This window comes from Aythya marila, assembly GCF_965140915.1.
Source record: "Aythya marila genome assembly, chromosome: 1".
NCBI classification, from domain to species: Eukaryota; Metazoa; Chordata; class Aves; order Anseriformes; family Anatidae; genus Aythya; species Aythya marila.
This window is the reverse complement of record NC_139042.1, coordinates 97,640,147-97,666,262: the sequence shown is the minus strand read 5'-3', so window position 1 is coordinate 97,666,262 and position 26,116 is coordinate 97,640,147. Positions and strand designations below refer to the sequence as shown.

Sequence of the window (26,116 nt, the reverse complement as noted above, 5' to 3'; positions counted from 1 at the left end):
CTGTCCTCCCTCTGCCCGGTGCTGCCTGCTGCTGGCTCCCCAGCACAAGGTCAGTGGAGCACACACAAAATGCCCCATCACTTCAGCTACTCGGAAGCAACCTTCCTGACTGCCGGCAAGGCTCGGCCACCATCTGCGCCAATGCTTCAAAGGTTACAAACAGGCACTGAATCCCAGTGCCAAAGTTCTGCAAAACTCTCCTCAGGCTGGTGACGACTTTTGTTACAGAAGGTGTTTTCCAGAGCACCCTCTCCCTCAACATTTGTCTGCCTTGGCTCATCGGGAAAGCAGAGTGACATTTTGATAAATATTGGTACATATGTGGGGAAGAAAATACTGGCAGGATGCCACCGTGTCCCCCAAAAAGGCTCACTGAGGGAACTTGCAGCATTTAATCGGCATCCCTATCAATTCATAAACCTCGGGTGCTAGAGTACAAATAAACACGCTAAAGGGTTTTAGCCACAAGGAGATAAGATCTCTCTCTGGGGAGACAGCTAGAAACTGCTCCATTGCCTTTGTGCAGACTACTGGAATGTGCTTGCTTTTCATTTCTTTCTTTGTGTCTGGCACTCTGGCCTCACAGGCAGTGTCTTAAGCCATGCAGGGTCAGGGCAAACAGAGAACTGCATTCATGGACAGATCAAGTTTATGTGAGAATCTGCTCCTCCTGTGCCCTCAATTTCCATTTGAATTGTTAATAAAATCTCAGCCTGAAAGCACATGATCCCATCAGTGGGGAAGTCATGCAGAGAATCCTCTAGCTCAGAAAAACAAAATTTCTTTATCTTTTTCATCCTCCTCCTACATTCGTGGGAATTATGCCGTGTAGCCCCCTCCTAAAATAACCCCCCTCCTTCCCCAGCACAACACCTGATCGCCAGCCCACAGCTTGCACCAAAAAGGGGGGGGGGGGGGGGCAGAGAAGGGGAGAGAAAGAAGGGAAAAAGATGCACAAGAAACACTCAGCTACAGCAAAATCACAACCACAATAATTGCACCTTTGCAGCAGTTTACAGACTCCCAGACACCTTCAGGCAAAAGGAAACACAGATATTTCATTTTTCAAGTTAATTTCCAACAGCTGATAACACTAGCTGCAAGACTTTCCCACAGCTTTATGACACTGCATGAACTACAGGGCCACAGAGATAATAAAAGGTCACACATAAAGGAAAGAACAGAGCCATACCCCAATTAACTTGGTCTCCCCATGCAAAAAATGTACAGGAACAAGAGCCGATATTTGCTGCAGGCGTCAGACATGCATCTCCTAACCTTGCCACGGTCTAACTGGGCCTCTTGTTTCTTCTGCCTTTGCTCCTCGCAAACTGTTTTAATATTGAACGCTTTTCAGAGGGATGGGCTGATGAACGAAAACATGAATTTCCTGCTTGCCCTTTAAGGTGGGTTAAAGGGGGTGCTAGTAATCAATTACAGAACAAAAAGCAAAAGAGACTAAAGATTTTACAAACTCAGTGTCTTACAGTTTACACCCTGCATTCTAACCAAAGTGTCCCCCTTTACTCCTTCCTCAAAAAGATTTTATATAATATATATTTTATATAATATATATTTATATAATATATATATATATTTAGGGACAAGTATAAAATAGTATTCAAGTAAATCCTGTGTAAAATGCAACAATGCAGGGAGACTGCTGCAGTTCTTATTTGTTCTTTAGAGTAGCACATCAGCCCTTGACTACAACAACTGCTCTAAATACACAATGGAGTTAAAAATCTTGTGGTTCTGAGTTTTGCCTGCTCTCAGCCCCAGCCTCCTCTCCCTCCTCCCAATAGGATGGGAATATGTTTCTGTTTGCAATAGTCACTGGAACAAGAAATGCTGTGTGGAAGCTGCATCTCCATGACCAATCCTGACCCGCACTTCAACCCTCCCTCACGAAGGTTTCCTCTTCTGTCCAGTGGCCTCAATGGACTTGCTCCTTGAACCAAGTACAAACTCCTGGAAAAGCAGATTAGACCTTTGCCTGTCTCTGGACAGAGCTTGGCTGAATCATTATTGAATATTATTAGTCAAGGAATATAATTATTGTGACAGTATGTCATACTCAAAATCTAAATAAAAAATAACGCATGTGTGAATATGCGTTATTTTGTGATAACAAATATGTGAAGGTTCTGGTGGCTTGGGCTTCTGCTGGTTTGGACTGAGTGGGATGACACAACTGAGCACAGAATCCATCCAGCTACATTCATATTAATAAAAGATATAATGCAGAAGGTGTTTAGGTACGGGCACTTTTACTACATCATGAAAGTTTATTTTCTAGTCTTGATTTTACACAATTTTAGTTAGAGCTGGTGGAATTGTTCCATTAGAATTGTAACCAATGGATGGAGCCCTTAAATCTGTTCACCAGGTGTCTGCAAGTAGGTCATGGGTGTTATTAATTACTTCATTAGTCACAAGTCCTTGAGCTGTGTGTGCAAACATATTTGACCCTCTGACACAACTTTTAACTGGCCAATATGAACAATCACTATTCGTTATTCATGATGCGTGACCAGTCATTTAATTCACAAAATTGTGCCCTCTTTCCCTGATTGGTAGCCCATGCTGTGTAGAAAAGAAAGCCTTTTTCTGTTCCCTAATTCTCCACAAATGCTTTTAACTGACTAAGGAATGAGTTAAAATGCTTTGTTCAAATGGGATTTTCAGTGCAACTGCTCTTACAAGTACTTACTGCAATTTCCTCCGCCCCCAGATCTAAGAGTGGTGAACATCCATGGCTTTGACTTCATGGTATGAGTATCTGAAGAGCTGCACAGGGAGCAGAGGAAGAGTGGATACCTTCATTAATCCAAGAGGTGCACACTCACAGAACACACTGATTGCAGTGTGGAATTTACTATTTCAACTTATCATCTAACCCCATGACAAGATGCTTACAAGCTTTCTCGCCCAAATGACCTTCTCCTTTTCTCCCCAGTGCCTTTATACTCAGAGAACTCTCCTTCCTTTTTTGTATGGTCATCCTCTCCTCATTCAAATACCTCCTTAAAACTCCTTTCTCTTGGATAGCTTATTGATGCTTGCTCATATTTTATGGATACAGTGAAAGCTGCCACATCAGAGCACTAAATACAACAACTGAGAGCAACTGCAAAGCAGAAGAATCTCCTTTCATTAAAGCCAGACCTCAACTGCAATTCAGTGTGTATGTGGATACAGGGGAGAGCAGAACCACATAGTGGGAAGTTGCATTAAAATAATGTATCGTATACATGAATATGCATATACCTCAGTGCAATGTAGAATATGCATCTCACTATTTTTCTTTGTCTGTAACCGTTTAAGACATATCTGTTATAACTAGAAAAAAAAAAAAAAACAAAAAAAAACAACAAAAACAACAAAAAAGCACGGCTTAAAACTCTGCTCTTTATCCAATGTTTGCCATAAAATATATCCAACAGGAAAAGAGAGGAAAAAATGGTAGAAAATCAACTTCATATTATCAACAAAGGACCTGGACTAAAATGAACTAAAATGATCTGCTAAAATTGTCACTTATTTTCTCCTAGGAGATGAAGGCAGATCAAGAAAAAGCATGGTAAAATTCACAAGCTAAACTTGTATTTTCCAAGTTCTATCTGAATGCTCAAAGAGTCTTTTTTCCTTGAGATCTACGTATTTTCTAATTTCTTTACATATAAATGTTTTAGGTATTATACGTATTCTCTATGTGACAGTCTGTGAGCTAAATAGGTCTAATCACTGATGTTTTGTTGTGTTGCCTTTTTTTTTAATTTAATAGTAGATTTTAAATGTTTATATTAATAATTTGAGCATCATCTAGTAAAAAGTTTTTTCTATTTTATAAGTTTGATATCAGCACATTAACAATTAACTATTGTACTCCTTGAATCATTAAATTGTTTTCTGTAGAATAGTAACATTTGCAGTGGGTATACCACCAAAAAAAAAAAAAAAGAAAAAAAATCAAGACAAAGCTTATTCACTCATTTTGAATGATGCACTTAAGTATTCTAATAACATTCTCTAAACTCTGTATTAACTGCTGTTTTGTCAGGTAATAATCTGATAACTGAAACACATCCATTTTTGAAGATTTTAAACAATTTAATGTAACCAAAACACATAGTCATAAAAGCACGGGATTGTAGAATATCCTGAGTTGGAAGGGACCAACAGGGATCATTGAGTCCAACTCCTGGCTCCACACAGAACCATCCCAAAATCAAACCATGTGCCTGATAACATTTTCCAAACACTTCTCAAACTCTGGCGGGCTTGGTGCCATGACCACTTCCCTGGGGAGCCTGTTCCAGTGCCCAACCACCCTCTTGGTGAAGAACCTTTTCCTAACTCTCAGCCTGACCCTTTCCTGTCCCAGCTCCATGCTGTTCCCTCAAGTCCTGTTGCTGTCCGCAGAGAGCAGAGCTCAGCGCATGCCCCTCTGCTCCCCTCGTGAGGGAGCTGCAGGCAGCCACGAGGCCTCCCTTCAGCCTGCTTTGCTTTGGGCTGAACAAACCAAGTGACTGCAGCCACTTCTCATACGTCTTGCCCTCCAGACCCTTCATCACCTTTGTAGCCCTCCTTCAGACACTCTAATAGTTTTATGTCCTTCTTATGCTGTGGCACCCAAAACTGCAGACAGTGCTTGAGGTGAGGTCACACCAGCACAGATCAGAGCAGGACAATCCCCTCCCTTGACTGGCTAGCAATGCTGTGCCTGATGCACCCCAGGGTACAGCTGGCCTTTTTGGCTGTCAGGGCATGCTAGTGGCTCATATTCAACTTGCCATTGACCAAAATGTTCGGATCCCTTTCCACAAGGCTGCTCACCAGCCTCTCATCCCAGTCTGTATGCATAGCTTGGGCTGCCCCTTCCCAGTTGCAGAATCTGGCACTTGCTCTTGTTGAACTTCACATGCTTGGTGATTGTCGAGCCCTCTAATTTGTCCAGATCTCTCTGCAAGGCCTCTCTGCCTTCAACGGAAACAACCACTCCTCCCAACTGAGTGTAGTATGCAAACTTAGTATAACTTCATGTCCCACATCCACATCATTTATGAAAACATTGAAGAGAACTGGCCCTCAAATGGAGCCCTGGGAAACCCCAACAATGACTATCCACCAGTCTCATGTAACCCCATTTACCGTAACCCTTTGAGCCTGACCCATCAGCCAATTATTCATCATATTGTGCATTTGTCTAACTGGATGCTGGACATTTCCTCCAGAATGATACTGTGAGAAAAAGTATTGAAAGCTTTGCTGAAATGCAAAAAGACTACAACTAGCTTCCCTTGGTCACCTGGATAGGCAACATCATAAAATGATGGCTGAGACAAAAGACCATAATATCTTTCAGGTGTTTTTCAGTAACTCCCAGAATAATCTTCATAACTTTACCAGGCACTGAAGTGAGACTGACAGTCAAGAACCTTCCCTTTCAGGAAAATCTAAAGCATTAAACAAATACACACATAAATAACAATGCTACATAATTCTTTTTTTTTTTTTTTCCTTTTTTTCTCCTGTCTCAATTTTATGTAAAAGCAAATTAGCAAACACTTTTTTACAAAAAAAAAAAAAAAAAAAAAAAAGCAAACACTTTTTTTACATAAAGTGTTTGTGAATTTTCATGAGTTTTAGCTGATAATTCAGCATGCTACAATGTCAGAACTATCTACCTAGGTCATCCTGATCTTATCTAATATGTCCCATTGCTGACCGGTACACGGGCTTCCCAACTGTACCATTATTATATCCTATACTTTAAGTGGGCTTTAAATACTAACTTATGTAAATTTGAATGCAGATCTCTTAAAATGAGATTACAAATTTAGTTAAACCACACTTTCACCTTCCCCCCAGCAAGGGCATATCTTTGAACATCATTACTTGCTGTAAAAGTACTGCCACACAAGCTATTTTTTAAATTTAATTAACCAATATAAAATATTTGTCATTGGAGAAATAACACTTTCACTTCTTTGAGTATGGTCATGGAAAAGCACAGTCTAACTTTTTCATTTAGAGATGCTCACGAAAGCAAACTGCTACATGCTACATTGTGTACTTTAAAACACGTTTCTTCATTTATCAAAATTTACATTAAATGACATTGTGATTATATTTTAAGGTTTTTATTCTTTTATAAATATGCTACTTTACTTTCCATTTAAAGTGGGAGGGGAATCTTGTTAGTTCCCTACATACAAGGGAACATTTAGGTAAATGTTCAACAGCAAATACACATGAATTTTGTTTTCTAACCCGTTTTAAGCACGGTTATAACCCCAAAGCATACATTACTGATTCCAGAAGCCCTTTAAAAACCTATCACAACACATCTGTTAAGATGCCAGTCACCATCCTAGCTTTCACTGACTATTCATCTAGCAGAGGCATGGGCAAAAAAAAAAAAAAAAAAAAAAAAAAAGTAACAGAATAAATCACAAAACAAAACAACAAAAAGTCAAGCAAGCAAAATACCCACCCTATGCCTTTCTACTTTCCATGTCAGCCTGCAGGACTGCCCAGGGTGGGAGGAACAAGGAAGATCAAACAAATGAGCAGTCTCATCACTGTCTCAAGGTCCTTCTGCACATAAATTGAATCTCTCTATTGTCTGATTAAAATCAGGTATCTTTATTTCAGTGGTGATGTCTGGTACCTCTAATGTAATGGGCAGCTTCATCTGATATGGCTTATTCCTGGTTTAACATTTGATATTTCAGGGATGGATATGACTAAATTTTATCAGCTGTCTCATTTTCTCAAGCATCCTTCCCTCTCCTCCGTCGAGTATGGTGAGGCCCCGCATCTTTAATGTATCGATCATATGCTTGCACAGCAAGCAGAGGCATACTTATGTTGGCATTTACCTCATTTAGCGTAATCTAGAAAGCATGGATAGCAGTGGCAGGAAAGATAAGGCGTGGCTTCTGGCACCCATGCCAGCCCCTTAGTAGATACCCCAAGCACACCTTGATTGTTTCTGCCTTGACAGTATTCTCCAACTTGAGTCTGCTACACATGCTGCTAGATTTACTTCTTTTTCCTAAACAGCTAGGAAAAGAAGAAAGCACAAAGCACAACACATTGCTTATTTTCAAGTAACTTGCTTTCCTGTCTTCCAGGCTCTCCAATACTTCTGTCTCCCAACAACTAAAGAATCTGAGTATCTGAATACAAGTCTCTAAACTTCTAATAACATGACAGTACATTTTCCTGGAGAGCTAAATTGGGAGAGGAAGGGAGCAACAACTCCCAAAGAAAACAAACAAACAAACATCAGTTCAAAAACAGAAAATTAAAGCCTTTATTATCTACTTGGTTCAATATATCATATACCCATTTATCCTTGACAATCTGAAATTTGTTGGCAACATTTTTTGAGAGGTCTAATTTTCAAATATTCACAGCATGACATACTCAGAGGCCCTATGTGATTCTGTAACTTCTGCTATGATGACAAACCAGGGTTTGAAATTTGTGAGGGTGTAACAAATATATCTTCAATAGTCAAGCCTAATATTCTCTATTAAAAACAAACAAACAAACAAAAACTTCCAAAAGTGCAAGGCATTTCTGCTTTGTCTTTTATATATTATATAAGGTATTTTCAAATTAGTTCATTAGATTATCTCAAAATTTTCTGCTAAAATCAATATACATTTACTGTGAATAATGACAGACTAGGGATACAAAGACAAAGACAAAGAGCAAATGCCCAGAGCTGTTTCTCTGAAGCATGAAAAAGAAGTGTGGGGTAGTTGAGTGGTTATCATCTGGGAGAGCTGATACAGCAAAAGATTAGGAGATTACTGAGAAAGCAGGTTTTGCAACACCTGATGGTCAGCAAGTCAACAGACATTCTCCCCCTGTACTCAGCTCTGGTGAGGCCGCACCTCGAGTGCTGCGTTCAGTTTTGGGCCCCTCGCTACAAGAAGGACATGGAGGTGCTCGAGCGAGTCCAGAGAAGGGCGACCAAGCTGGTGAAGGGTCTGGAGAACAAGTCCTACGAGGAGCGGCTGAGGGAGCTGGGCTTGTTCAGCCCGGAGAAAAGGAGGCTCAGGGGTGACCTTATCGCTCTTTTTAGGTACCTCAAGGGAGGCTGTAGCGAGGTGGGGGTTGGCCTGTTCTCCCACGTGCTTGGTGACAGGACGAGGGGGAATGGGCTTAAGTTGAGCCAGGGGAGTTTTAGGTTAGATGTTAGGAAGAACTTCTTCACTGAAAGGGTTGTTAGGCATTGGAACGGGCTGCCCAGGGAAGTGGTGGAGTCACCATCCCTGGAAGTGTTCAAAAGACGCTTAGATGTAGAGCTTAGGGATATGGTTTAGTGGAGGGCTGTTAGTGTTAGGTTGGAGGTTGGACTCGATGACCTTGAGGTCTCTTCCAACCTAGGAAATTCTGTGATTCTGTGATTCTGTGATGTAGAGCTTAGGGATATGGTTTAGTGGGGATTATTAGCGTTAGGTCAGAGGTTGGACTTGATGATCTTGAGGTCTCTTCCAACCTAGAAATTTTGTGATTCTACATGGAAATCCTATTTAGGTGAGTATGGTGAGTGTGTATCTCATAAGGCTCTTTCAGGTTACTGACAGGGATCAAATTTGAAATTCATCTTTGCGAATATCTTCAGAAATCTATTCTCATGTACTATCTGAAGGAATTTCTGTGATAACAAAAACTCTGTAACCATATGATTTAGGCAACTGTGAGTGAAGTTAGTGCCACTGATCAAAACTGGACTTCGGTACAGTAGGAAACAAGATTAGGTGATAAATCACTTTTTATTGCAAATTTTTAAAAGGAAAAGACAGAAAGGAGGAAAAATTCAATAAAATGGTCAGACAGCTAAAAGCTCAAATAAACGGAAATAATAGCCCAAGAAATGGTTGCAGCCAAATTGCACAATTCAAACAAAAGCATAAATCTGAGAAGTTAAAGTAAATAAATGTGAATAAAAGTACATGATTTTTTTTTTTAAATTAAAACAGAAAATTGTGAGTTTAATTCTGAAGGGAACAGCATGTGCCAGAATATTGAGTTATACATTGCTTTATTGAAGAGTAGGTCAAGATCTTATCAGCTCTATTATGAGGAATGTCAATAAAAGGCTGTGCGATGATAAAATGTTTAATTAAAAATGAACACTGTGCAACATATGAACTCTTTGTGTCACACAGAAAGAGGAGTCAAATATATTATGTTCTCTGAGTTACAAATTGCACTGAATTATTTTCCCCCCATCAAACATTCTTATCACTACCAAATCTTGTGTAAAAATAGATTTATTTATATTGGCTTCTTTACAAATTAGTTTAAGATTATCTACCTCCAGGGCTCTTGAAATACTTTGCAAATCTGGGACAACTGTGATGAGAACACTAGGGTCTTGTTCTTGGTATTCTTTCAGTTGAATAAATGGCATGCTTTGGCAAGTTAATTAAAAAAGTAAAGGCTTAATACTTACTTGTTGAGTGTTGATCAAACAGTAATAGAAACTAGTGAGATTATATTGTTTTATTATTTATATAATATACTTGTATATAGCATCAATATATATCACAGATAAAGATCTCTAACAACTCAGTAGAGAAGGTAACAGACTATGAAACCATGAAGAGAACGCAAATGAAAGCAAATGTTTTGTAAGTTATGAATGATGTGTGTGACTCATGACCCAACTATAGGAATGTGAAAGAGTCTATTACTAAAGCAAAAATAATACTTATAAAGAATCTTCCACCCATGGAGGAAAAAATAAGCTTATCAAATCAAGAATAGTTCGCAAAGGAAATTCCACAATAAACTCAAGAAAGAGTTTGTGATCGCAGAACATGGTGATATTAAAGAGCTAGTAAAGTCTTTCCTCCCAGAGTTCAAACTTGTTTCTTGCAGCCCATTTTATAGCCTTCAACAAACAGAACAGTTTTGTACTGTATCTTACCTACAGGGTTGCAACATCATCCTTTGGGAAATTATTCCAAAGTCCTTTCTGTCTTCTTATCATATATTATTTCCTGAAAGTTGGTCTATAATTGCCCCTAACAATACCATCATATTTAAGGATAGAAAAACATAGGTATAAAAATGTGTTTTTCTCTGAGCATAGGATCCACCAAATCAAGTACAAATAAACTTCATTATGAGAGAATTACTACCTAAGAAGTAGATTTGGTAGTAATATTAAAAACTAAGTCCTCAGAGGAGGTCTAGTTAGAGGCACAAATAGAACAAATCCTTCACCAGGAGCCAGCAGTGATTCCCAGGGTCATGACCTAGCTGAAGTTAAGAGAAACCCCCTCACTGATTTCAGTGGGGCCAGGGTATCATCCCTATATCTTATTCATAGTATATCACCACAAATGGAAACTACAAATGAAGTATCATGAAGTGCCTATAATTCGTAATATTTTCTTCCACAGTAATAGCCAAGACCTCTCCCTGAACTCCAACAGAGGCAAATTAGTTCCACATGTCAGATACCAACTGCAATATTTTCCCTTACACTTGGTACACAATGAAGAGATGCATTATAGCACAGAGCAATTAATACATTTATTTTTTGTGAAATAATGAATGACAGAACAACGCAGAAAAAGTGTTGCTCACTTGAAAGGGGTGAGTTGCTTATCAATGAAGAATAGAAAAGTAGGAAAAGCAATCTAGGGAAAATAAGATAAATTAAGCACCCTATTGTCTTCATAGCAGTTGCCTTACTTGCTTTATTTCTATGTGTCTTTCTTTGCAGTTTCCAGGTACCCCCACTTACAAAAGACAGTTTATACTGTCTAGGTCACCTCTGAATCTAGGATTACAGGCTGTCACAATCCTAACTAAATCAGTTTAGGTTTTATGGTTCCTTGCAATGAAAATCCAATATATAGGATAGAACTGCTAAGCACAAACAACTAGTGCATTTTGCATACCCCAGGGTATCCTGCCAAGGGCTCAGCTGCTGCTCCAGATGGTCATGGGTCTAATGCAGGTTGTGTGTCATATTTACCAGTCCTGTGTTTAAGTAACAAACTCTCACCTCAATATGTCTTTTACCAGTGAAAAGATAGTAAACTGGAAGATACTGCCTTTAGGCAGTATCTTTAATTGCACTGCACTTTGACCAGAAATGATGTGAACAAACAACATGAAAACATTACTCAAAATAGTGCTCATTATAACCATTCTATTAGGAAAGAACTTTGGGTATAGAATGGTAAGATATGCTATTTCTGACAACACAAGCACAGGGACTACGGAGTATACTTTCAGTCATAGGTAACATTCACAGCATCCTAAGAATACTTTGGAAAACAACTGTTAGACTAACAAAAGCTTATAGAACGTTACGGTCCAGTATAACACTTGGATGCATTAAAAGCTCTGTTCAGTAGATACAAACACAGAGGAAGCCACCAAAAAATGACAACAAGTCAAGGTGAAGTGAAACATGGATCCAACAAAACACTAAGTTCATAACTGTTCCCTCCATTGTCATACTTCTACAACTGACCTATAGCCCTTCTTCAAGGTATTCCACCAAAAGGTCCTCTCCAAGCAAGAGCCTCTTCCCCAGGGTTCTCAGTTCTAAGTTCTTTATATGTACTTTCTTTTGTCTTCCCAGCTCCAATTTGTTCTAATATTTTTATTTATTTATTTATTTTAAGGGAGAAAGGAGGAGAAAGGAGGAGAAAGACCATGTGCATTTGCTTCTTCTGTTGCTATAGCAGTGATCTTTAAACTTACAAGCAATTAAGTTTTTCCATCATAGATAACATTCTCATTTTAGACACTTTTTTTTTCCCCCCACAACAAAGCCAACGTTAGGATCTTAAATACATCCTCCTCTTTACAAGTTTCTGTTGCTGGTCATGAATGGTAAATTTTGTTGCAGTGCAGTCGAGATACCTTGAACATACATTCTGCTGATAATTCTAGAGGTACAGCCAATAGCAGCAAGAGCTGTGAGATCAGTAACATTTCCCCCAAATATACATGATTTAAATACCTATTTGCCTTAATTTATATTAAATAGAAAAGTGATTATGGAGTACTTCATCAAGCCCTGCCCTTGTGGAGAAGAAAGAAACATACCTTATTCCAAGAGACCTTTTCCCCTTTCCAGTACTGCTCAGTGCTACATGTAGCATCAGCACAAGAATGGGGCATCACACCAGACAGAAACTGCTATCGACAGAAAACGTTGCTCTCCAGACCTGTAATATAAAGACAATGCACAGTTCTTTCAGAAACAATAATTGCATAAAAACATTGCACTGTATAATTCCAAGATTACTGTTCTTCAGTTCATCTGTGTCAAGTTTGCCCTGTTTACATTGTTTATGCATTATCCTCAGTAATCTTGAGCAAATTTATAAATACCATAAAGGGCCTGACTTCGAAGAACTCATTTTTGTCATTCAGAAGTAAAGTTACTGTTACTTTAATGTGATTCCAGGGTATCTGGTATGCATTAGAAAGTTGAATGCCACAGTAACAGTTTCACAACATGTAACAATTATGTAAGTGAGAAACCAGGCATTGTAAAGTTAGATATAGGTGATCTAAAGATGTCTATGTATGTTAAAGCAAAAGACATCTTATTGATTTTTTTTTCCTGAAAACATATTAACCAAATAGGAAATAGACTTCTACTCCTAAATCCACGTGACTAGTATATGACCAATATGAACACACAGAAGTAAGTGGAGAAGAAGCAGTTGATTATTAAACAACAAATGAAGACCACAAAGAGTACAAACCCCATTATATATATATATATATATACACACACACACACATATATTTATAAGCATTATTTTCATGTATTCTCTTTTTCAGTCCACAGCCAGGTTTAAGCCAAATTCAAGATAGCTTGATAGTTTGTAAACATAATTTTGACAGAGTGGCAATCAACTTCACAAGTTCAGGAGTTGGACTTGATGATCCTTATGGGTCTCTTCCAACTCGGGATATTCTATGATTCTATAAGAGACTAATTTAATCCTTTATTGTATAAAACACCAGTGACTTTATATATCCCTTACCCTCTTTGTTTGGAGTAGCAGAACCTCACTGGTACTCTATTTTAACTAAATGCCACAGTTTATCAGATCACAGCTGAAGTACATCATTTTAAGGCAAGAAGAAAATGTCTTGTAACAGTATTTTGGAGTTTGAAATGCTTTTAGCAACTGAAGACAGACAATTTCCTACATTGTGAACTAAGAAGTTTGTTTAAAAAAAGTCCCTACCTACAGAATGAAAACAAAATGTTTTCCTTATAATTGATGTTTCCCATAATTGATTATTTTTCCAAGGCAAATTTACTCTTTTGATTGAAAGTAATATACATATTAGCTATGCCAAAATACAAGGTAAATGATCCCAATGTAGTGTACATCCCCTTTGTTAACCTTGAGTGTTGAATTATGTCTTGTCTCTGTGTTTATCTTGTCTGGGTATCTACTTATATGGATACATATATGATTACAAGACTAAACCTCAAGGGACCTATGGTTCAAAATGTCAGCCGTGCATATACTGTAGATGAGTAGGTCCAGAGAAGAAAACAAGCCTAGAATGTTTCTAATTGATTTTCTTTATTAGCATACACAGAAATCCCCATAGGCAAAGCCATACACAGTTAAAATTAGTGGGCGTCAACTATTTTTTGTGTAACACTATTAACCCTTGAAATAGAGATTTTAATACAGACAGGCACTGGCTTTGTTGGTTTTGTTATGCAGCTTACGAAATAAATTAAAATTTTAATCCCTCAAATAGCAACCAGTCAATATAAAACTCAATAGTTACACCACAGTATGACATTCTCCTTCACTTCACATAGTATCAGCCTGGTGAGAAAAGGGTGTATAACCATAAAGAAAAATACACACACTGAGTATTCCTTCAATATCCCTATTCACTTTCACAGTGATATTGAATCTTCTTAACAGGCATAGGAGAATAACTTGAACCATGTACCACTGCCCTAAAAAAAAATTCAGAAGTTTCAGGGGATAAACATTTATGCAGAACACCTGATGCAAATTCATCTGTGTCAAGGTCAGACCCACTTTAAGTATGCCAAAACAGGGTCCCACCAGCACACTTTACTTCATAGCAGAGCACACTTGGGATTTAATACATAACGATAAAGACAGAGAATCAAAGTCCACAGAATAAGAAAATATAAGGTACGTTCAAAATTATAAAGCGTAAGTCTTTTACACAAAACTATAGCATACTTGTCCGAAATCACCATTTTGCAGAAGGTCAGAAGTAGAGCTACAATAGAAATCAAAATTTTTATTCCTAAACAAAACAAATCAAAACTCTGTGAGAAACAGAGCAATATCAAAAACAAATCTTATGATACTGAGGCATTATGTAGTAAGTGCTACCACAGATTTTCTCTTGGGTAGGGAATAAGAATTTAAGCCAAGTGCAATAGGAACATGTTACCATGAAATATCAGTGTCCTACTGCCTTCTGCCACCAAAGGAAATGACTAAAAGTTAGGCAGTTAAATAAAATCTTCAAATCTTGCCTGAGAATTCTAGAGATTGAACCATTTTCTGAAGGAAAGATGCAAAAAGTTTCTGCTCACAGCTGAGCACTAAAACCAGACAAGGTAATGACCCAGTTCTGTATCACATCTCATCTTCCAGAAATTAAAACCCATCACCACATTCTCAGGGCCACATCGCAGACAGTTACCAGAGCAGCACCTGAAGAACTGGACGCTACTCTTTTTTTTTTTTTTTCTTTTCTTTTCTTTTTTTTTTCAGTTGTGCAGAAAAGAAAGGAAAGTCATAGGTCTGTCCAAAAAAAAAGAGACACACAGGAAAAGTGGATATTCTGAAAAATAAAATGTGCATACTGCTGAACAATCATAATTGACTGAATATAGCATTCCTCCCCTTTTCCTAGAGTTGGTGTGAAAGACCCACCAAATGACTATAAAGAATCACAACATTCAAAACTACTTGAGCACAAGTGACCGATTTTGACATCTATAGCTAAGAGCACTGTTTGTCACTTTGATTTTTGTTTCAAAACATAAATAATAGGAGTACAAACTATAGTCTCTCATGACTATTTATTATAAATATTTTGGCACTAAAAAGAAGTTCAAAAGAAGAGATCCTACTTAGAGAAATAATCTGTTAAAAACAAACGATCTTTTTCTCGTACATAAACTGCATGCTTTATGTGCTGTTAACGGGCCTTGGACTTTCAGTACTTCATCAGTTCAATGTGATCCCATCCCAGCTTCAGAATTAGTGGGCAGAAAGTGACAATGTAAATTTAGTCTGCTGACCCCTGATCTTGGCCCATTTGGGGTGAAACTTCAGTTTGTTATGGAAAGCACCATCCTTCCCTGTTTCTGTTGTCTCCACTACTTGTGCATTTGTTTATTTATTTTTATTTACTATCAGCATTAGAAACATTGCATACAAGCATGAACCCTCAAATACGTCATATAATACGTCAATAGGATGTAACCCTCACAGGTTAGGACGTAACCCTCCATGTGAAGGTTATGGGCGAGAAATGCTGTGTTATGCCACTGATCAGAAATAACTTTTATTTCCATGGTGCCATAAACTACTGACTTAATTTGTATCAGTGCTACCTCATCATATTCTAAAAGACTTATATAGGTAAGTTGAACTCTAATGATCTGGAAGAATTTGTAGCCTAACAAAAGCACAGCTTGCAAAACAGTGCTACTGCACTAGCTTGAACGGTGGTTTATCCTGCCTTTGGCCACATGCTAAAAGAAACCCACAACATCCAGATTTGCCATTGGCAATCTATTTTATGAACCATCTTTGGTTATGTGTGAAAGTAGGTATGTGAATAATTTGAACATCTTAAACAGGTATCTCTTCTGTGGATAACAGAATGTTCCTGTCCTTGCTTTCATGTCACTGCTACATCCACCTTGATGCAACATGTTGCTAAAATACTCTTTCAGAAATCAATGCCTTGACAGCAGATAATTTACAACCTGGTAATGAAAGTAAAGGAACAACCGAGCTTGTATTTTATGAGGCTATGTCCTAATTTCTTTATGTATTATTTTCCCATTGTCTTTTTTTCTCTCTCAAGAATAAGAAACACTGGAAAATAGAACCTGAAACACTTTCCTCCTAATCCTGAAGTTTTAATATTAAAAACTACTGCTCTACTCCAATAACATGTCCAAAATAACTTGGGTAGTGTCATTTTGATGTTTCATTGAAAACAACTGAAAATATAAATTGGCTGACCCAAAAAGTGAGTTGTTACACGTACTAATACTTTTTACTTCCTTATTTCAGCAGTATTAGTGCCTGAAATCAGTCTTGGTTTCATCCAGGATCATTGACGAATTTGCTTAAACATACCTGTTTTATTAAAACTGGACAACTACACTTTTTAGCTGACTCCAGTTAGTTACCAAGAAGCCTGCAGGCAAAGTTTTAATGAAATTATACCTCCTCCTATTATCTTCACTATAATATCACCTTCTGGAGCATAAAGTGTACCACAATAATGTCTGTGGTTAAAGATGGCATTTAAGGTAGGTCTGAACTCTCTTCTTCAGAGATGCATCCCAGAACTGGCACCCATCAAGAGATTTTTGCCTTGAATTTCTAACAATGCATCAAGCAGTTTGAGCTCCATTTCTCAGGAACAAGACTGCTAACCGGAGCCTGTGACTGAAGAGATTTCATCATCTGCTTCATTTCAAAATAAATTTTCCTTAACTAGATTCTTGAAAGATACTATGATTGTAAGGCAATATGAACAAAGAGAACAAAGAGTACTGTTTGATTTTAAGGCATGGTCAGATTTTGTGCACTGAAAATTAGGAATGTTTTAAAAAAATCTCTGAAGTTCTAAACATCTATAATGCAAATATTGCAATTCAGCAGAATCAGATTGTGAAAATTATGTTGCATGTGAATTAATAATTATTCTGCTCTCATCTCTGTAGTTTGAAACTTCACCTACCCATTCTGTTCCTTATTTTCAAAAAACTAAAAATAAAAAATTAACTGAGCAAGATCTATATGGCTGAAGTGCTACTCCTGATCTCTTCAAAGCCTCTGAAGTTGATTTGAAAAGATGTAGCCAGTCTGCACATCTTTGAACACTTTTTTTTTTTTTTTTAGAATGTAGATTATAGAGTTCAGAGGTTTTCAAGCATTGGTAAATATTTCCTTGATGTACCCACATGCCCTGAGAAAGGTCACTTCTCTTATGTCATTCAGTCAGAAACCGAAGTGCTAGGATTCTTTCATAAACTTGTATGAGCCATTGTGACAACTGGAAAAATAATAAACTGCCTACACATGACATCATCTCTGAGATGATATACTCAACTCTATACCTACCACAGGCTAATGAAACAAACAAACAAACAAACAAAAAAAAAAAAAAAAAAAAAAAAGAATGACTCCCAGGACTGTGCCCAAACAAAGTCTTTTTGTTTGTTTGTTTTTCCCATAAAGGGCTGATATCCAATGTTTCTAGTCTGGTAAGGAAATTAACCATCCAAATACATTTACTATCATCCCTTCAGCTTTTGTGTTCACTGTATTGTACTTAAAGAACTGCTCATTGTTATAATTACTATGATTTATAAAGTAAAACAATATCAAAGACAGAGATATTACATTTCACAAAAAAAAAAAAAAAATAAATTAAGTGGGAGATTTACAAAGAAAAGTCTAGGAACCTCCTCCTGCAAACTTCAGGTTTATTTGAAAAAATAATGTCCCCAGCAATTTCTGTTTGTTGACATTCAGTTTCATGACAGCAGATTACTGTAGAAAATAAAGTTTGAGAATTAATTTGAAATGAATTTTGCACAAGCCATAGTGCATTTGTCACCCTATCAAATGTGTACTAGAATTAATCTTTATACTGTACAAGTCTTCCCCAGTAGCTTCACACCAGAGCAGATCACAGAGAATTATTGGATTTATTATCCTTTTATTGATCTGCCTGAGGCATGTGGATGGATTGATTCTGATATGCTACTCCTTAGACATATTAGATAGATTACTTAGACAACAAATTTCAGAGCAGCTGACTGTGACCAGGTCAATATTTCATAGGAAGTTCTTGCTCACATATACCCATCACTTTCCGGAAGCTTGCCTGCTTTCTGATCTACAGCTGTCTTCTCATGATATACAAAACAGACTGCAAACAGAGGAAGTTAAAGCACCCCAATTTTGTCTTTTGAATTTAGACTATATTTGTGGCTTAATAATACGCTGCTTTGCATAAATACTTTGAAAGAGCTTCATTATTCTACTGTTATCTAACTATCAAAAGGAAATGTGTCTTCAGAGATGAGTCACTTTTATATTACCACTTTTTGCTTTTAAACCTGCCAACTTCTGACAAAATGGGCAGCCTTCTGCAGGATGATTAAGTTTGAACTGTAGAGATGAACAAAAAGAATAAAGGACATTTAGCAACTTTTTAAGAGTCTACATGATAGACTCTGACAAGGGAACATGTGGCAGATTCAAAGCCTAACACAAATTTTCTCTTACCATGCTAAATAGATCTATCATGCTTCCAAAGTGGAGAAAACTGCCCTCCCCTGCAGGTCTCATCCTACTGCCCAGTAATGATGCTGGACCAGGCACATTCCTTATGGACACTGTCAGAACCATTTATACTCCACAAAAAACAAGGTTACATCCAGCCAAGGACTACATATTTTTTAACCTGGAGGTTCAACCCTCAACTCAGCTTCCCCTGGATCCATAAGAGCCAATATTTAGAACTCAGGAAGCTTGATTTCAGTGTTTCCTTTTAGCTTACTTTTTTTTTTTTTTTTTCTTTTTCTTTTTCTTTAAAAGATATGTCAACCATGGAAAGGAAAGGCAACAGTGTTGTTGGCTAGTTCCTCCAACTCTTTTTTTTTCATATTTTCAGTACACAAATAGTTAGACCAGTTGCATAGATATCAAAAGAGATGAGCCATTTCTTTTGTTTGCATGAAAGAGTCAACACACACAAGTCCCTTTTCAAGGAAAGGCCCTACCTGCCAGGCTGCAGATGATTCTGGTTACCTCTTGGTACTGAGGACCTGATGAATATTTCAGCCATAAGGACCTCATGAACATTTTGTGATGAATGTTTCAACTCCGGTTTGTTTCTGTGGTTTAAACAGATGACTGGAGAGCATCTCCCACATTAGCTTCTGCTGAAATGAAACTGATTCACATGCTCCAAGATTGTTTCATGATGTGACTGGAAGCACAATAAATAGAGATGATTTTTTTCTGCAAGTCTGTTTTATGTCCATCCATGTGAATTCTTTCTGATGTCAATGGAGACTACTTATGACTTAGAAGCAGCTGGAGCCAAAGAGTTGAGATGGGTGTCTGAATTATTCATCAAATAATACCAAAAGAAAGGGTATCAAGTATACTCAGAAAAGCTTATTTGCTGGAAACATTTCCCCCAGCAAATTTAAAATAACTTCAGAATTATTAAAAATAAAATAAAAAGTAACTGGATGGTAACTCAATCTGCATATTTTCCAGAGCACTTCAAGATAGAAGCCCAAAGATAAATTTAGATATCTACAGAAAGACAGAGATAGTAGTTACCTTTTTCTCTTGGCAATGTGAATAATAACAATAACAATGATAGTAATAATAATAATGTGCTTTTGAGTAAAGAAAACAGTCTTCACACCATAAATCTTTCCTAGGACAGAGGACTTCTCATTTAAATTATGCAACTAACAAAGGGAAAAAGTTTTATGAAATCTTTCAGAACAAATGGCCTTTTTCACAGAATTAGATAGACCCTAAAGGTGACAAACAAAGAGGAAAAATGAAACTGAATTTACTCCTTCTGATATACTAAAAAGTTCCTCTATAAAGTCTTCTAAGAATTCAAAGCTTAACTGAAGGTATTTCAGCTCCCATCTCTCCCTATCTAGACCCATCTATTTCTGAAGGACTGGGAATTTAGAATTCACAATGAATTGCCTTCAGTAGTAAAGGAACAATTGATCTAACCCATGAATCTTCATGATTCTAACCCTAGAATCTTCAAAGAAACCTACAGTAATAAAGTGTTCAAATTACATTTAAATTCGAACTCCTTAAGGGCTGTTGAAAATGATATCTGTAATTTCCAATATCCTGAAACCAAAGAAATTAAAATTTTGAAAGACTTTTTATGAGCTAGCAACTATTGATTATTTAATGGCTGATTAAAAGTTGTTACTAACTCTCTCCAGAACTTCACAGTTCACATTAGCACTCACATTTCTATTTTTCATAAACATAAATTCCACCTGACATTGTGTGTTATTCCACATAAAAGATATCTGGAAACTAATACTGCATAGTGGTAGGCTAAGACATAAAAGCTATCAGCAGAATGTTACTAACAAAAATTCAGCTAAGCAAGGAAAAAAAGTGAGCCTTCTATAACAACCTACATTAGAAATTAAAACTTCTTCATTATCAGAAAGAAAACAAAGGTGGAGTTTCAGATTTGCATCACTGCTTCCGTTCATGCAGGAGGTCAAGCAAGAGGCATTTGGGATTCCAGTCATCAGTTTTTCCAGGATGGGTTCTCCTGTTCCCACGTACTACACCCTCCATTACCAGAAGGCATGACAAGATATGCTTTTCTTGCAATGAAATGCAAAATTGAACAACACAAAACTATTTCATTAAACTAAATTCTTGGCTTTCAGCCATCTCTAGGAGCCAGGATGTGACCTGCAATCCCATGCGTAGCTATGGTCTAATACCTGAGAAATTAGGTCCACTACATTGACCTGCAGTACAAGTCCAATGCCAGCTCCTCTCTTGCCCAAGGCAGCAGTCCAGCCCTGACCTTTTATAACAGAGATACCAAAAGCCAACTTTACTGACACTTCTGAGAAGTTTTTAGCCAGTTATGATCCCTCTTTTTGCAATTCAAAAAAATCTGAGGGCTGCACTTCTCACTTGTGCAGATTTTGTGCACATACAGCATCATGCAGGAAGAGATTGATTCTGAGTGCATTGACCTCACTGTGAAGTTACACATGGTTCTTCAGTTCATACTTTCAGGACATGGGAATATCCACAATGTATGAGGTTCAGAGATTTCTTGGTTTAGGCATTAGAAAGGAAGAGAAACCTGTTTGGTAAAAAAAAAAACATCTAATAGCAAAGAAATTATAGAGAAATTTTAGTATTTCCAATGCAAAAATTCAGAACAGCATTACTTGTTTACATGCCAGGTCAATTTTATTTCCATTTTAAACACGGGGAAAACTGTGTAACTTTCCAGCAGTAAAAAACTGTTAAGAACTAAATCCAAGACTCCTAACTAACATGTATCCTGCCTATAACTGCTCCTGTTGCCTTCACCTTCTCTGTAGGGCAAGTTTCTTTTGTCCTATTAACTAAGTAGCTGGTTATTGACTCAAAACCCGATGAGGAAATTTTCCTTGTCACTTACAGATAGGAAGGTAATACATGCCATGAGCACAATGAACAGGAAATGCTCGTGTCTAACTGCCACTGCAGATGCCTGATATATATTTTACTTGCATGTTAAGTTAAAATAAGTAGATAATTGTATAATGTCTGTTTTAAGAAGATGCACGCTTCAGAAATCTCTCTTGAACATGAGAATTGAAACCCTGACGCAAGCAGAAATGGAAAAGATTTTAAGGGGCCACATACAAAACATCCAAGCATGAACTGCCGCAAGTTTATAGAGCAAAGTAAACATTTTACAGTGTTTGTAATCAACACAGGGAGTCTTTTATCGCTTTGCAGAAATCTATGCCAAGAAAAAAAAATGCATCTCTTTCATTTTTTAATGACGCAGCATGCTGTTAATTTGGGTATAATGCCAAAAAACTCCATACTGATATTCAAGAAAAAGTTTTCTGGAAACGCTTCAACATCTTAGTTAAAATTGCATCTGAATGGCTAAACCAATTTCAAAACAAATCAATTTAAAACTCATTTTATCCACAACATACAGTTTTCTAACAAATACCTTCCACTACAATAGAGATACTAGCACCATCCTTAAAGCCAAACATTAATTCTGTTCCTGAAGTAGCAGTCAGAACTTGAACATCTTTCTGGTACTACACAGAATACAGAGAAAACCAATACTCCAAATCCATCCCCTTTTGTTGCCTTATTATCATCATTAAAAACAGTGAAACAAGTGAAAATACCTTCCTTTCCATCTCACCCTGAGCAATCCCAAAGTGCTTCCAAAGGAATATATAGTAAGTAGACCTATTGGGCATGCAGTGTTCAATAGGACTTGCAATATAGCACAGGCTGGAGTCCTCCTGGCCCACCTCACAGCTATCAGCATCCACCTTAGAATTCCTCCTGCTGTGGTTTCTTGGCTCTTCATCAAAATCACCCTCCATCTCTCCTCAACAGTTTTAAGACCACACCAAGACTCCACACAGAGTGTCTTTCCCTCCTGCCTAAATAGATCAAGACTGGTTTGAAATTTAACCAAAAGGAGATGTACTCTCCCTGCATCTCACATCCAGATGCTGCAGACACAGGGTGGGGAGAGAGAGTGAGATGAAGGGGGCTCAAAACTGGCTGAAGGCAGGTGAGAGGCAGCCCACATGGCTGCACAGGGCAGTCCCAGAGACTCATCGTCTTCCCCTTTCATGCAAAACACAACAAATGATATTTTTACTCCCAGAGTTGCTTCCTAGACAGTTTTACAGTGTTTCTCACCATCCTAATGAATGAACAAATGCATCCCAGCATCCCCAGCATTCAAATAATATTCCTCTTCTGGAAGGTTGTAGAGCTCAAAATCTGCAATTAAAAAAGGTAGCTATGTTGCCCAACACTAAGCAAAACTGTCCTATGCAGCCTCATTCCTTAAACATTAATTATAATGAAAAACAGAGTTAAAGTCCAATTTTTAATTGCTTTTCAACATGGCAATTGGCACATATATACATGTATGTATATATAAATACACGCACACATCTGCCTTATTAAAAGTAATGTCTTGCTTGCCATTTTTAAATGTTATCACACTGCATCATACATATGGTGTGTACATACAGCTACTACTTTCATTTTACAGTGTTAACGGTAAGTCTGACGAAAAATTCCCTCTCCTCCAGTGAGCTTCCAGACCTCAGCACAGCATACTCAGCACAGGTATTGCATTCACAACTTCACACCTCACGCAGGAATGGGAACAGTGCCTCTTTTCATGGAATGACTGAAAGGTCAAAACTGCTCAGAGCCTATCATACACTGACTTGATTAAACTGCTGCCACCTTTCATTCACATCAGACAAACAAACACATCTGTATAAGGTAAAACACAGTACACTGGTGGCAAGATGCAGCTCTCTCATGTATCTACATGGCTCTGATAACTAAGTTTCAAAATAAGAAAGTGCAGTAGTAAGGAGGTAAGGGGCAAAAGGTTGAAAATTATTTTTTTCATCTTCCATAAAACTGTGTGAATAGTTACCCTCTTCAGTTCCAATATTCCATACCTGAAATTGCACAGGAAACAACCCTGAGAAATGCATCAAATAAATAAAACTATCAGTTGACAAAGCAAGGAGCCTTTTTTTTTTTTTTTTTTTTTTTTTTAAATCAAACCATATTAGCTCCTAAAAAATGTTTTTTTTTTTTCTCCATTTTTCAGGAAAAAAGTCAGCCACCTACCCATTATGACAGTTATATTACTGAACACTCATTCTATGTTTTAGAGATTTAATCAACATATGGTGTACGTTCCTTGCTTTATACTTGTTTAACAAAATCATATGCTCCTTTACAAGCCTGATTTTGCTAGTTTATGTACAATACCTTACAAGAATAAAATTATTCCTGTAAGTGGAAATACACATGTATTAAACAGTTTCCCAGCAGAACACCACTGGCAGTATCTCTGTACAGTACCTACCCCATTTTTGCTATGTTGAACTACCTAACTATTAAGTTTAATAAATCTGTTTTGTTGGTTCTTTGTTGTTATTGGTGGTGGTGTGTTCATTTTAGGCATAAACCCTTAGCAGTGTGTAGAACATTCATTCCTCCTCCTGCTGCAGATGCCATTTTAGACATGTTCACGTAAACCCAGACAGCAAATGACTTCACGCTGTCTTATCCTCCTAGTAGTTATGATCTGGCCCTGAACATTAACATGAAGCAATATGAAGTTTCCTGTTACACTTTTTATTGCTTTTGAATCCAGCCTGAAACTTCACCTTAACCTTCTAAGTACTGCATTAATCACATCCTCATTTTTTTGTGTTGACATAAGGGTAGCATAAATGTAAAGGAAATAATGATTCGATATTTTAGAAAATCTGAAACAATACGATCTTTTGTCCTCTCCATTCACCCTTATACAATTACACTTATATTAGCTCTAATCAAAACAAATCACTACTCAATTACAGTGCTTTCAAATCAATGAGGAAAAAAAGCATCTCAAGGCACACAAAAATATTTTGGTCTAAGTTGAAGTTTCAAATGGAAACACAGAATTGGACTACTCTTTCATTTATTGTGAAGCTCTCAGACACTGCTTCAAAATGTGTTTTCTGTTTTCTCGTTAACTCCTAACACATTTTAAAATCACTTGGGAAAAAGAAAGATAATAAGTACAGTTTTCTATTTAGGAATTGAGGAAAAACTGTTCTACTGTGCGGTTCACTCCTTTATGCTTGTATTCCCTTGTCCCGTAAGGTTTTCTATCTTTACAGAGAAAAAAATAAATAAATTACCCTGTCCTCGAAGTTCTGAAACTAGAACAAAACTGTATCTCTACTATAAAAATCTTACAGAAATGTTCAGCAGGTATGAAATGCTACAAAAATAACATATTTCCTGTTACAAAACAAAGAATTTAAGGTAATTTCCATTAATGTTATAAAGAACTTCTTTTGGATTCTTTCCTACTACATCCTTAGGGGAAAAAAGAAAAAAACAAACAAACAAACAAACAAAAAAACTATGGGACGGAAGAAGTCATTCAGGATATTAATAATATTTAATTTTGTAATTACAAAGACATTTCATTTGACCTCAAAGTTCAACATGAAGTTTTAGATTGGAATCAAAAAATACAGTGTGTTTCCCAATGAAGTTAAATGCAATCTTTCTATTAAATAAAAATGGAACTATAAATGGCACACAAATATAAATATTTATGAAACAAAAATAATTATTGAACTTTATTCTACATATTTAGATGCTTTTATATTTTAACATTAAATAAAGTTAGTTTAAAACCAATTATCTTTTAGAGGGTTTCCTTCATTTTAACAGAATGAAGATGCTGATCAAAGCCCTTCAGTTTATTCTGTCAATTGAACACTTGTTTTTAACTTAGGTTAAATAAATGTCTTATTCACCTGTTTTGTTTTTGTTTGTTTAAAAAAAAAAAAAAAAGAAAGAAAAAGAAAAAGAAAAAAAAAAGAAAGATTTAAGGAATTTTAGAGACATTATCACGGTTATTAAAACACAACTATTTAATGCAGCCCTTTGGAAAAAGAATGTAAAACTAATTGAAAAGATTCCATAGACCGTTTCAAATCTCTCTCTCAAATTTTACAGGAGATCTGTAGAGCTAGAAAATATTTCAGATTCATCCCCCTCCCTCAGAGAATAATTGTATTTTAGGGATTGTAACCTGTGATAAACTTTAATCTAAAGGCTTCTATTAATCTTGATAAAGAAAATTAGTGAGTAACCCAGCTTACATATAACAAAATATATTCAAAATGCAAATGGTTTAGGACCTGGATACTAGAAAGTTCTTAATAGCAGCACCCAGCAAATTCCTAGAACTGTATCCACACCGGTGCCTTGGTACCTGAGCCTTAACTTTACTTCTGTGTCACAGCGGGATTACTCCGGGAGTGAAGTTACTCCCCGTGTTAGCATCTGTTAAATGAGATCCATAATTACAGCTGGTAGTTGGAAAACTGAAGCAAAAATGAATTAGCATTTAAAACATTTCAGTATATACACTATTCCCATGTCACCAATTACAGTCCCATCTGTACAAATTTGTACTAAAAACACTCATATTTTAATATCTTTCC

General features: G+C 37.0%; 2 long non-coding RNA genes across 5 annotated transcripts in view; one reads left to right on the top strand and one right to left on the bottom strand.

Annotated features, from left to right (window-relative positions):
* Positions 1–26,116, top strand: part of LOC309877855 — a 637,773-nt gene that overhangs the window by 249,088 nt on the left and 362,569 nt on the right. The gene's annotated exons all lie outside the window — the stretch shown is intronic.
* Positions 1–26,116, bottom strand: part of LOC309878637 — a 235,056-nt gene that overhangs the window by 176,738 nt on the left and 32,202 nt on the right. For all 4 annotated transcript variants that reach the window (XR_014317586.1, XR_014317587.1, XR_014317588.1 and 1 more), the window contains exon 2: positions 12,103–12,224. This is a non-coding gene — a long non-coding RNA (uncharacterized lncRNA). The remainder of the gene's footprint in view (positions 1–12,102; positions 12,225–26,116) is intronic.